The 13,489-nt window shown below is 33.0% G+C and overlaps 1 protein-coding gene across 4 annotated transcripts in view; it reads left to right on the top strand.

Annotated features, from left to right (window-relative positions):
- Positions 1 to 1,020: 1,020 nt before the first annotated feature.
- LOC140432833 (neural-cadherin-like) overlaps positions 1,021 to 13,489 on the top strand; it is a 1,025,931-nt gene continuing 1,013,462 nt past the window's right edge. For all 4 annotated transcript variants that reach the window (XM_072520963.1, XM_072520961.1, XM_072520962.1 and 1 more), the window contains exon 1: positions 1,021 to 1,263. The gene's annotated coding sequence lies outside the window, so the exon portion shown is untranslated. The remainder of the gene's footprint in view (positions 1,264 to 13,489) is intronic.

The following is a 13,489-nucleotide window of genomic DNA, read 5'->3' as shown; positions in this document are numbered from 1 at the left end:
CATGCCACAAGAAAATAGCTTCAGAACAATATCCAATATTTAGTATTATCCAGTTAAGACAGTTGTTTTTGTCCGATCCAGGTTTCTTTTTTTTTGCCCCAAAAATCACTCGGAATATGACCATAAGCAGCATTTGGGCACCCTTATTGTGTGAGCGAAGTATTGGATCTTTCTCATTGTGACCTGATTGACTGGATTCTAGTACCATGCAACCGTAATACCATAATTAGTTTGAATCTATTTAAGATTCACTTTCTTTGTCCAGGTTCAACAGAGTTTGAAGATCTAGACTTTGGGGCAGTATTATCGGCATATCTGATGATTTTTATCAATTATAATGAGTTTCCATCGCTTTTTTAACCCCTTTGCCACGACTATTTAATGCTTTCTTAAACACTGAGTTAGACTAGACATTACACAACATCGGCGACATAATGAATCCATGTCTTATGCCATGCTTAATAATAACTCTATATGAAACTTTCTGATCCACCTTAATGATAGCAGTTTAATTACAATAAATATTTTAAACAATTTAAGTCTCTTATATACTTAAACCATTAATTTTTTTTTAAATATGTATTTTTGAAAATTAAAATTATGCCACTAGACAACCAAATAAGATAAAATGTAATTTAGGTATAAATGTGGTAGTATATCATATAAAGATCATTTAAATATATTCTTAGGACTGATCTCCTTGAAATTTTTACTGTTATATGATAGAATGACATAACTATTCAACCTAGCTTTGTGTGCGATAACTTCCAATAAGTTGAGTCCTAGCCATAGTCGGCAAGCGATATTTTTGGCAGATAATAACTTCACACATGCCTGGATAAGGAATTTATCATCTTGTATGTGTTCAAAAATGTTGAAACATCTTTTAGTAGTGAATAAACGCCGACATGACAGTTCGGTAGCGCTCGCTCGTCTCTTCGGCCTCTTCCCGCACTTCTGTTTGCCAGTCGCATCCAGTTCTGTACCCAAAGGGCCTACGGAGCGACGTTGTGCCAGAATTCTGAACGTGCTCCACTCGGAAAATTCGGAAAAGTATTTCGCTCTTCGCCGAAGTTGGTTAAGCGGGAAATTCAGTGGAATTGTTCTATTTGCTTGGAACTGAACTTTTTTTGGTAAACAGTGCACTTGTTAATGTTCTGTGAGGGATGTTTTTGAGTTATTTGTGTGAGGTTTTTGGAAACATTTGTTTGAATTGAGTGGATACTTTGGGAGTGAATTTTGCAAAAGTTGGTTTTACTCAAAGTAAGAACATATCAATTTTTCAATAAAGTTTAGCGTACCCATAAATAAATATACAACATTTATAACCAATGCTAATTTTATACTGTTATTGTTTGGATTGTTTTTTTAACACTTACAATGGATTTTTTTTTATATAAAAATTTGAAACAGAATATTTGGTGCTATAGAAAATAATATATTGAGAATTAAGCTCTTCCTTGACGTTTTGGTCTTACAAAGATTGAAATGTTAAATTATATTATGTGAAAAAATTTAATTAAGATTAACGGTACTATAAGTACTATCAATTATAATAAAAAAATGCAAATTGTATCAAACCCCTTCATAATACAGAAGATTTGAATTATTTTGCGGACGATTTGATACGTTGTTAAAAATTTTACAATACCTTAACCAAAAATTAAAAAACACTAATTGTTGCAAAGATAGCTTTTGCAAATAATAAATAAATATACAAATAATATCTTACTTTGTAAAATTTATTGTAAATACTACTTTATACTTAATCTTACAATTTTTAGCACAGCATGCGGTTTGTTTGTTAATGCTCCAAACTCTTCTTGGAACCAAACAAAATCATTCATTTCTATTGCACCCTCTGCTATAGTTTTTTCTTAAATGTCATTTTCTAATCGTTTCTTGTTATTCTCTTAATTTGTAGAATGATAAATTTATCTTCTTCAGAGTCTTCGTTGCAATATGTTTGTAAGGTATTTTCTATTCTAGTATTATTTTTTTACGTTCCTTGGTTCCTTTCATGTTGGTTATGTGAGTTAGAATTTGTATTTTTACTCGTGTTTTATCTGAGATTCATTGTTTTGTGGTGCTTGCGGTAACGGCTTAAATTCTTCTGGTTTGCAATACGGACAAGAATATCGGGAGTCGCTTCTCTGTTAGTTAAAACAGGTAAACGGTGTTGAGAAAAATTAGGATTAAATAAATAGTGCTATATCCTGTCTTATAGAACAACAAAACGGAACCCCAATCGATTATCAGTTCTACTTTATTAAATAGCAGTAAATGATATAATACAAATAATTGCGAAACCTTTTTAAGCAAGACTATATGCTGATGACCTGATACTTTATTTTAAAGACAAAAACGTTTATCATATGGCATCAGTGTTCCAATAAAGCAAAATATACATAATTTTCAAAAAAAAAACATATCGAGGATAAACCAAACCTCACGCTTGACAACCAAAATCTTGCCTATACAAACGAAATGATATATCTAGGAATGATCTTTGATTAACAGTTAAATTAAAATAGTCATATTCAGCAGTTAGTTTTTAATTGGTTACTTAATTCTTAAACCTTGTTCACCCGTACGGGTGTGCGTAATTCTTGGTTTTGGAGTAGAAGCCTCTACAAATGCCGAGGGTATTGGTCATCTACTCTACTACTCTACAACTGCTGCCTCGGTTTGTTATCACCTTTCGAATCTCGCTATTCCACCGATAACATTACGCTGACTGATCCAACATTACACTTGCCTCCTATAAAATCGTTTCTGAATCTATCACTTCTGATCACTCCCAAAACCGGGCTTAAAAACCACATTTCACACACTTGTATCTTACTTTTATACCTTTCGCTTATAGCCCAAGTCTATTTCGAATAAACGCCTTGTTAAATGAGTAGTAAACTTTCTTCGCATACGCTGTTGCACTCTGTTGTTGATTTCGGGTTCCATTCTCCCCTCCGTATTTACAATCCAGCACAAATATTTAAATTTTTTTTTTTTTCGTCTTTATAGAGAGGGGGGTCTGGAATCTTCACAAGATATCTCAGTCCAGGACGCCGCCTGACTAACTTTAGTGCAGGAATCGTTCTTCGTACTTCCGGCGATAGTTCCCGAGGTACTTTAAAATGCCCTGTCGTCGCCGAGTCTACGCCGAACGCCTACCTGCTAAACCAGACCCTTCTCTGTCATCCAGCGATCCGGAAGCGGAATGGCCGCTGTAAGGCCGGCATCACTTCCGAATCACTACCTTTATTCATTCATTCTCCATTCATACACATCCACACTCTATTCATCAGCAAGGAGGCTCCCTGTCACGTTCCAGGTTCCTAGTTCGGCATCATTCCCAGATGGGCATTTCCTCCTTCCCCACAGTCTGACTCACGCATTATAACTAATATAGTGTGACCCATTTTTCTAGCTTCACCTTTCAGAATCATTCACTCTTACCTTTAGCGTTGGTCTAGCAGTCTTTCTTCCTCTTCCTTTTTCCTGATCACTGCACGGATATAGCTGTGTATGTTAGTCCAAACTAATTTATTTTCAATCATTCTCTCAATCATTTCTTTCACTGTAACAAAATTCACACCTGTCTCTCTCTCCATTCTGTTCCTTTCCACTATCCATCTGCTGCAATCTACCATCGTATGTGTCACAGTGTCCGAGTATCCACAGTATAGGCATTCATCTGTATCAGCCTTTCCGATCCTATAGAGGTAGGCCCTAAAACCCCCGTGTCCTGTGAGCACCTGCGTCAGGAAATAATCCACAGTCCACCCCATCTCTTATGTTCGGGATCAGCATTTTCGTCCACTGTGCCACATCTTCCGTGTTGTTCCATTCTTCTTGCCATCTTTCAACTGACCTTTCCCTTTCCTGTCTTCTCTCGGCCACAGTAAGGTTTGGACCTCTTCTCTCATAAAGTTCTTTTCTTTCCACAACCAAAACATGCAACGGAACACATCCAATGATGTTACTCCTAGATCTTTACGTGTTTCTTGGGTGTTAGACATGCTCCCGCACATTTTAATTCGATATTTTGCCTGTTCCTTGTCCCCTTCAGAATGATGGCTTCGGTTTTCACTGTCGCAAGTTTCAGTCCGTGCTGCGTCATCCATTTCTTTACGACACCGCCTGCGTTTCGAACCCTGTATTTGAGATCTGGCTCATCCCGGGCCACTACCAGTACAGCTAGCTCATCCGCGAAGGGGGTTGTACCCTCTCCGTATGCACAGTGCATAACCCCGTCATATGCCAGATTCCATAGCGTCGGGCCTAAGACAGATCCCTGGGGTACCGTCACGTCCACGATCGTGCCCTTTTCCACCATAATCCTTCTCTCGGACAGATACTCCGCCACCACATTCATCAGGTAACCAGGACATTCTCTCTTCTCCATTGCCTTCATTACCTCGTTCCACTGCAACGTATTGAGTGCATTCTTAACATCAAACAACAGCAGGGCCGCCCAGCGATGTTCATCCCCTCTGTTCCGCAATGCTTCGAGTACACTCATGATTGCATCGATCGTGCTTTTCCCTTTACAAAAACCAAATTGCCTCCTTTATAAACCACCTGACCTATGATATCAGACATACCTGGTTTCCCCTATATTCACTCTATAAAACGGCTACCTACCTAAAAAACGAAACGTCAAATAAATTAGCTTCAGTTTCCACATTCGTGGTTAATTTACATTGTAAGTAAGGCACCAAAGTAAAATGTCGTCAGAAAATAGTTCCATAAAAATCATACAACTTTACTTAGCACTAACAATTACATAATTTTTATCTGATTTCATTTTGGACTTTTTTGTTCTCTCAAACTGTCTGTGTCGACCGCCTACGCCCAGACAACCGTAAAACCTTCACGGCACAAATTAAATTTAGTTTTAATTTTTGACAAAACTTAACTAATGCTTAGTAAACAGTGTTGTTGGTTTAGGAAATTAAAATTTTTCATCGGCGAATTATTTGTGTGGTTTGGAATTTAATGAATAATCCACGTATTCGAATAATTAGAATATTTCCTTGATAAATGAATTTCCGTAACCCGAAATATATTTATTTCTATTTTTAAGAGAGGTTATTGGATAAAGTCTGCATAAATTGGACTTGTTTATTCTTATTTATAAAAATCGTTGTCTATAGTTTATTTTTATGAACGAGAGAGTAATTAGCATAATTTTAACTGGTACCTCCGACCACTCCATGGGCGTGCTCAAGATTAATTGAAAAATTACTTTGAATAATTGTAAAAAATAAATGAATTATTTCAGTGTTATAAAGTATTATGTGTATGTAAACAAAAGTGACCTCTTTTATCACACACTATATTAGAACTGACTGGCCTACATTAAAAAGGGTTTTAAAAAATTCACATTTTTTTTAATTTTTAAAAATTACAAAAAAGAAAAAGAGTTTTTAAAACCGTCTTAGGTATGTTAAATAGATGAATAAAAATATTAATATAAAACTTACAGCTACTTGTTACAAATCCAAATCAGATTCAGAAGATGAACTTTCAGAACCAAGATTTATAATAACTGGCTCGATCATTTTATCAGTAATATTGTCCAGCTTCCACATTTTTTCCTCTTCTTTAATAGTGTGATTTACTGCCTTTTCCCAGTTTTCAGGTTTTACATTATTTACGGCCTCCAAAAACAACTGTTTAACATCATGAATTTTAAAAGTGGTATTTTTTCTTGAAACTTCACTCTTTATCTGTGCCCATACCAGTTCAATCGGGTTTAATTCACAATGATATGGTGGGGATCTAAGTACTGTCATTCCACGATTTTTGGCAATTTCATCAATTTCGTAATTTTTAAATTTTTCTTTATGAAGGGCACACAACGAATAAAGTTCCTTTCTTATAAATCCGGGATGGTACGTAATATTTTTTGAACTCAGCCAATTCTGCAAGTCTTTTTTTAACCACTTGGTTGTGGGCAGTCCTTCTATAAGTCTGGAGTGATAACTTGCATTATCCATTACTATTACACAGTTCTTAGGAAGAAGATCTATCATTTGTTCGAACCATTCTTGAAAGACATCAGCGTTCATGTCTTTATGGTAGTCACCGGTACGAGTTGATTCAAAAGTTAATAAACCACCTTCAACAAAACCGTCTGAACTGCCAATGTGTACTATTATCAGCCTGCGTCCCTTTCCTGATGGTGGGTTTAAACCAGTAGATAAGTTATTTACAAAAGCGTGCCTTTGACTTGTAACAGTTTCATCCTGCCAAAATTTATTTGGTGTATGACCCTCGTTGATCCATGTTTCATCAAGATAAAATATTTTTCTTTTTTGGTTTCTCATTTCCTTTATGGTTCTTAGAAAATGTCTTCTCCATATGACAATATCGCTTCTTTCTAATAAAATAGACTTTCTGGGATTCTTTTTCCAGCGGAAGCCTATTTCTTTTAAAAGTTTCCATAACGTACTTCGACTCATTTCTGGGTAATCCTTATCATCTCGAACTGAGACAAGAACTTTATCCAATGTTGGAAATTCTTGTCTAAAGAAGAATTCATGCACTTTCCGTCGAAGTCCTTCTTTAAAATGATATTCTATTTGAAATTTTGGTTTCCCTGGAGCATTAGTAACACCAAGTGTACTGCTAACTAACTCAACGATCTCATCAACACTTTCACATAAACGTTTGTCTGTAAATGATTTAAAACAATTAAATATTAATGTTTTTTCATTAACTATTAAAGGACCAATTTTTCGGCGTTTACACGGCACTTCCAAATTTTCCATAACACTAGTATACACAATAAACTGCACCTTGCAGCTGAAGTACCTACTTTTAGTAAACTGTTAAGAATTTTGAATACGCCACTTAGACCTTCCTACAAAATGGAAAAACCCACTATCACATTTTCTGTGGAATAAGTTTAGAAGGTAATTATCTAGTCAATTACTGTCGTAGATTCCTGGAATTAAAGAATTAAATGTTTGATTGTTGAAACCCTTACTTCGTGGAATGCACTCATTTCAGATAAAATAAAAAGTTTTATTTTATCTAAAGAATTAAACTTTATTTTGCAAATAGGTAGGTACTTATTAAACTTTTATTGGTTATATATAACCAATAAAATAAACATCTTACATTTCTTGCAAATTCATTAGTACCTGTTAACCTCCATCACTCCGACACTGGCAACCTTATTTAGGGATTAGTAACCCTCACAACTATTGTATTCTATTCTGCTCCAACCTTTATACCTGGTGGTCATAGTCAATTTAAAATTGTTTTCCTATATACTTCTGTAAACTTGTTGACAAATATCTGTTTTTCATTGAGTCACCCGTATCAACAGTTTAGGGATTTGCATACATAATGTATTGTTTTATTACTCTCTCATACATAAAAATACACTATAAGTGAAAGTAGGTTTCACATATTGTTAATAGGTCCATTATAGCTCATATATTCAGTTTTGTTTGATTTGTCAATGTATCGTCCTTCTCTAGTTTGATTTCCTTCTATTGAGGAAAGTCAACTGCAAGTTTGTATTACAACCCAGCGTCAATTTCTAAACATTTACAGTTTAATTAATTACTTAATTATTATTTTAAATTTTTTTTTTTTTAATATTTCTGAATTTATGATACGTCAAAACTAATGTAATCAATTGTAGTTTAACACATTACAAAATAATATTTCATGTGTTCACGATGGGTGAACACGTTCACATCGTGAACATAGACAACATGTATACCGCCTTACCCAGGTCAAACGCTTGCGCAGTATGATATGGTACCTATAAAATTTCCATTATACACAGGATTGCGTGTTAAACAGGTCTCAACGTACATGATGTCTGCTTTTGCTCCATTTCTCCTCGTTCTTCAATTTGCCTGTGAAAAATAATTGATTTTGCGTGAAAAGTTCTAAATGGTATATGATATTTTTTGACAAATCTGTGAAGACATACAGCTGATTTTTCTTTGTTTTTTTTTATCATGAAAAGTAAAAAAATCATTTTTTTTCTGTAAAACTTTTTTTATACATTTTATAGAAAGGCGGTTCAAATAAAAGGTATAACTCGTATAATAGACTAGGCGGGATCTGTAGAAATTCAGACCATAATGGACATTTTCCATAGGAAGCTATTTTTTTGCTAGAATCCCTTCAGGATATGCCCAATATCGATAATCACGATATGCGGCAGTTGCAAACCCTGTGCTAAATTTTTTATTTAACAAAATCTGAAAACAATTGAAAATTTCTCATTTTTTTGCTCCTATTTTCGTTTATTATTCGGAAAATATTGATCCTAGAGAAAAAATTATAACAAGTTAAAAGTTTCATTATTCAATTTTACACAATATTTCGTTAGCTAGACATTGAAAATTTAATGTTTATTGTTGAAAAAAATAGCAATAATTGGAAAAAAAGTACAAAAAAATGAAGTTATTCCTTTAAATGTTTTCGACTTTCTAAACTTGACTTACAAGCTCCATATTCCGCCTAGAAAAACTTTTTAATATGTTTAAAACGTGTGCTAAATTTTGTTAAGATCGGTCGGATAGGTTTTACATAATAATTTTGCAATCCAGCCTACTGGAAAAAAATCGCAAATTTTCAAATTTATAGTAGGCCCTAATTAAGTCTTTCAGATACTTGCAAATTTTTTTACATATAAAGGAAAGCTCAAACTTTCAAACGCTTTTTGTAAAATTCAAATCGGTTCACTAGGAGAGCCTAGAAATTTTTTTAAAGTTTTAAACATTTTTTAGGCTTATAAACAAGTTGAATAACTTTACGAGCTTAAAACATATCCTTCCAAAAAAAGAAAAAGACTTTAAAAAAAATTATTGAAGATTGAGTCAAAATAATTTATGAAAAAAAAAATTTTTTTCGTTCGCCTTTGTTTTAACAATTTAAATTATTTATTAATAATTTATAAATACATATTTGTTTACTAAAAGTAACAATTTACTTCAATGTATAAATTTCAAGCTCAAAAACAAATGCATGAAGAAAAAATGCAAATACTTGTTTAACATACAATTGTTTATTGCAAATTTCCCAATTTGCAATTAAAAATGGTATTTGAAAATATAATATGTATAATCCTTGTCGTCTGAGACAGCGATTAAAAAAAAAGAGCCAAATTGGTTAACAAGAAGCCGATATAATGCAATTTTTAGCGCGCGCTATGATTTTGCGCACATTTCGAGTGAATGTCCCCCACCACCACCTCCCATGCATTCCGAGCAACATTTTACGCGTAAATGATTTTTTATTTGTCTTTTTATGGATGTTGCCATGAAGCGCATTACGTATAACTTTTGATATAAAAAGTACTTGACAAGACGACGGTATTTGTTTATAAACGAGCCCTCTATCACTTACGGTTACACGGCAAATGTATGCCAACTTTGACCTTCAATCTTTTTTTTTAAAGAAGCATCTTTTAATGTTCTTTAAGTGTATAAATTTTGAAATTGAAATATTTAAAGCTCGTAAAGTTATTCAATTTGTTTATAAGCCTAATATGTATAAAAAATGTTTAAAACTTTAAAAAAATCTCTAGGCTCTCCTAGTGAACCGATTTGAATTTTACAAAAAGCGTTTGAAAGTTTGAGCCTTCCTTTAAGTGTAAAAAAAAAATTGCAACTATCTGAGAGCCTTATCTAGGGCCTACTATAAATTTGAAAATTTGCGATTTGTTTCCAGTAGGCTGGATTGCAAAATTTAGCACACGTCTTAAACATATTAAAAAGTTTTTCAAGGCGGAATATGGAGCTTGTAAGTCAAGTTTAGAAAGTCGAAAACATTTAAAGGATTAACTTCATTTTTTTGTACTTTTTTTTTCAATTATTGCTATTTTTTCAACAATAAACATTAAATTTTCAATTTCTAGCTAACGAAATATTGTGTAAAATGGAATAAAGAAATTTTTAACTTCGTATAATTTTTTCTCTAGGATCAATATTTTCCGAATTATAAACGAAAATAGGAGCAAAAAAATGAGAAATTTTCAATTGTTTTCAGATTTTGTTAAATAAAAAATTTAGTACAGGGTTTGCGACTGGCGCATATCGTGATTATCGATATTGGGCACATCCTGAAGGGATTCCAGCAAAAAAATAGCTTCCTATGGAAAATGTCCAATCCAAAACAGATCCCGCCTAGACTATAAACGAGTTATACTTTTTGACTCCTTCTTGGTATATGCCATCTATAAAATTGATCATAAATTTTAGACCTTTGTTTATAAGCTGTTCAATTTTCAGCTCTCAATGTTAATAAACAATGAAAAATGATTTTAAGAAAAAATGATTGCAACCTTAGTTCCTGTTGGCCATAAAAGGTTCTTTTATTTAAAGATTGTGTTTTTTACCATTTTTTCAGTGAGCCTATTTACAAGCACATGACATAAAAATATCAAAGGTATTATAAATTTTTTTTAAGCTAAAAAGTCAGCCCTTTTTCAACGGATAATTTTGAACTTAAAACTTTTTTTTAATATATCTTAGAAATGAAGCCTCAAAGGATCGATTGCAATCTGCCAGATACCGCTAGAGCAAGGATACTCAGACTTGTAGTATTTGAGATCTACCACAAAATATTTGGAAGACAAACAATCGACTACCGACTACTCTAAAATACGTAGATTTATGAAAATGCTTTTATTGTAAATTTTTATAAATACACAATATAATTAAGGCATCTAATAAAGCATGTAGTACTAATAGTTAGGAACTAATTATTTTCTTGAATCACTAATTTCCTTTCGATGTTGATAAATGGCACTCACTGCATATCATCCACAAACTTCTCGTAAGACGGCTTAATTACTAAGTGCCAATCGCAAGGAAGATTTGAGATGTTGTTCCGTTAGCCGATTGCGATATTCTGATATTTTCATTACTGAAAATGCAGATTCGCTCAAGTATGTTGATCCAAACATTCTCGTTAACTGAAGAACTATTTGTTTTAAATATTGATATTTGTTTTTGGATATAAAAGACCAAATTTAGTATCAGATGCTCTGGCATTGAGGTAGAATATATCTGAAATTATCAGTTATACTTGAAAATGAAAGCTCGACTGTTGGCTCGACACATTCCAACAAATACATTTTTATTGCCAGTCTTAGAAAGTGTTCCATCTGTTGTAATGCACACGAGTTTTTAATAACTGGTAATAATTCTTCTTAAGTCAGCATATCAAGAAATATCATCCGGATGAAAATACATAATTCGCAGTATCAATTATACCAGTGGACTCATAAAACTAAAAAAAACTACATAGATTCCATAATATCACTTTTTAGTTTGGATTCTAAATCTTTGATCATGATCTAGATTCGTCTGGTTACAATTGGGCGAGATAACTCATCAATAAGACGCTTTGATAAATGCTTCTTTCACAACGGTTTTGCCTTAGAAAGGTTTTTTGTGTTCCACCACTCTGTAAGAAATTTTAGAAGACGCAATTAATGCAGCTACTGATTTTGTGCTGGTCTAAAGAAAATGGATTACTCTCGCTTCAAACTACTACACAAATCTTGCAATTTTCGACTTCTTAACTCACCCTTTGGTATAAAATCATTTTCATACTTTTTATGCAGAATTTTATAATACATTTCTAAATTCCCATGTTTGGGCAGTGTCATTGAAGATCAACAAATGAAGCAAATTTTTATTTTCTTTGACGCACTCATTTTGCGTTTTAAATATTGCTATTTTTCATAGAACTTCTACTCTGTCGCCGCAGTATATTATATATTAAACACACATTTGAGCAGAATCGATAACAACATCTGAACGTCGCTTGTTCGGAATGCTTTAAAGTCTGAAATGTTTTAACCATGACCTGATTCATTTTTAATTCTTTCGCAATCGACTTCAGAAGCGGTAGCGATCGACTGGTCGATCGCGATCGACCATTTGGGCACGGCTGCTCTAGAGTCACTGTTTGGGTAAGTAAGTAAAGTAACTATTTTGTCGATCTAGCTGAGATTTAGCACAGTTCAATTACTTGTTAATTGCCATAATTTCAAGTAGTTGAATAACATGTCAATATTTAAAAAATAAAGTTATTAACATTTACAAATATCTGCAAAAATTAGTGTTTTTTTTTCAATAATCTCGGTCAATAATTTATGTATTTTAATTAAAAAAGTCGCAAAATTATAAAGCTTTTTAAAATCTACAACTTTCATTTTAATCATTTTTCTCTAAAATGTATAACAAACATTTTATAGGGGAAAAAATGTTTTTTTCGGTTTTTATGATTGTTTAAAAAATGCAAAATTAGTCGTTGAAGATTTGCCACCAGCTATAATATACACGGTGTTTCAAAAAAAGGTAACCCCGTCTCTAGGGTAGGTAAAAAACTGAAAAATAATTGGGGTTTGCTTAGTAAAAAATTTTTGTAACTCCATCCGTTTTCAAAATACAGGGCGTTGAAGAAAAAAAAATTTACGCATTTTTTACGATTTTGCCGAAACTACTGGCAACATTGTAATGAAATTTTATACGAATATGTTTTGGAAGCTGATACATCCCATGAATTTGTTTTTATATATGATTCTTATAGAGGGCGCTAGATACACGGATCGTACTAAGTATTAGTCAATATAACTTTTTTAAGAGTATAATTATTAATCAAAATTTCAAGTAAACTTAAACACCATTCAATTTTACACGAAAAAGGTACTCTTGGTAAAACTCGATACTGTGTACTGTTTTCGAAATATTTTGATTTGAAAATTATGAAGTAATAATTGATGCTGGTATAAAATAGTTAGTAATTCAACAAAACTCACAAGAAGAAAATTAAATTAATGACTAATTACATAAAATAAAATTCAATTACAGTAACTGTTCAAAATGCCCTCCGTTTTCGTGAATACACAAGTCTATTCTTTTTTCTAAAGATTCCATTAACCTTCTAAACGGTAGGGGATCAGCTATGGTGTCATTAAATTGACGTTGAATTCTTTCGTCCAATTCTTGGCGTGAATTTACCTATGTAGCATAGACTTTTTCCTTAATATACGACCAAACTGCGTAGTCCAAAGGGTTAAAATCGCATGACCGAAGAGGCCAATGAATCGGAGCTTCTGCACCTCTACCAATCCATCGATTCGGAAAATGATTACTCAACCAATTACGACACCTTCTATCAAAGTGTGGTGGAGCTCCATCGTGCATAAAAAATAAAGATCTTCGCTCGTTTAGCGTTAAATCTTCTAATATCTCGAATAAGGAATTGTTTAAAGAATCAAGATACATATCACCATTTAAATTTTCAGGTAGAATATGATAACCTATTAATCTGTTACCTAAAGTTGCTGCCCAAACATTAACTTTAAATGAGTGTTGGTAATGTGATACCCTTTTGACTCGTGGATTCTCATCACACCAGTAGTGTGCATTATGGGAGTTAAACATACCTTGTCGCGTAAAGGTGGCCTCGTCCGTAAAAAGAATACATTTTAAAAAATTTG

Source organism: Diabrotica undecimpunctata, chromosome 1, assembly GCF_040954645.1.
Source record: "Diabrotica undecimpunctata isolate CICGRU chromosome 1, icDiaUnde3, whole genome shotgun sequence".
Lineage (NCBI taxonomy): Eukaryota > Metazoa > Arthropoda > Insecta > Coleoptera > Chrysomelidae > Diabrotica > Diabrotica undecimpunctata.
The sequence above is the reverse complement of the archived record's forward strand: the minus strand, read 5'-3'. Positions and strand labels throughout refer to the sequence as shown.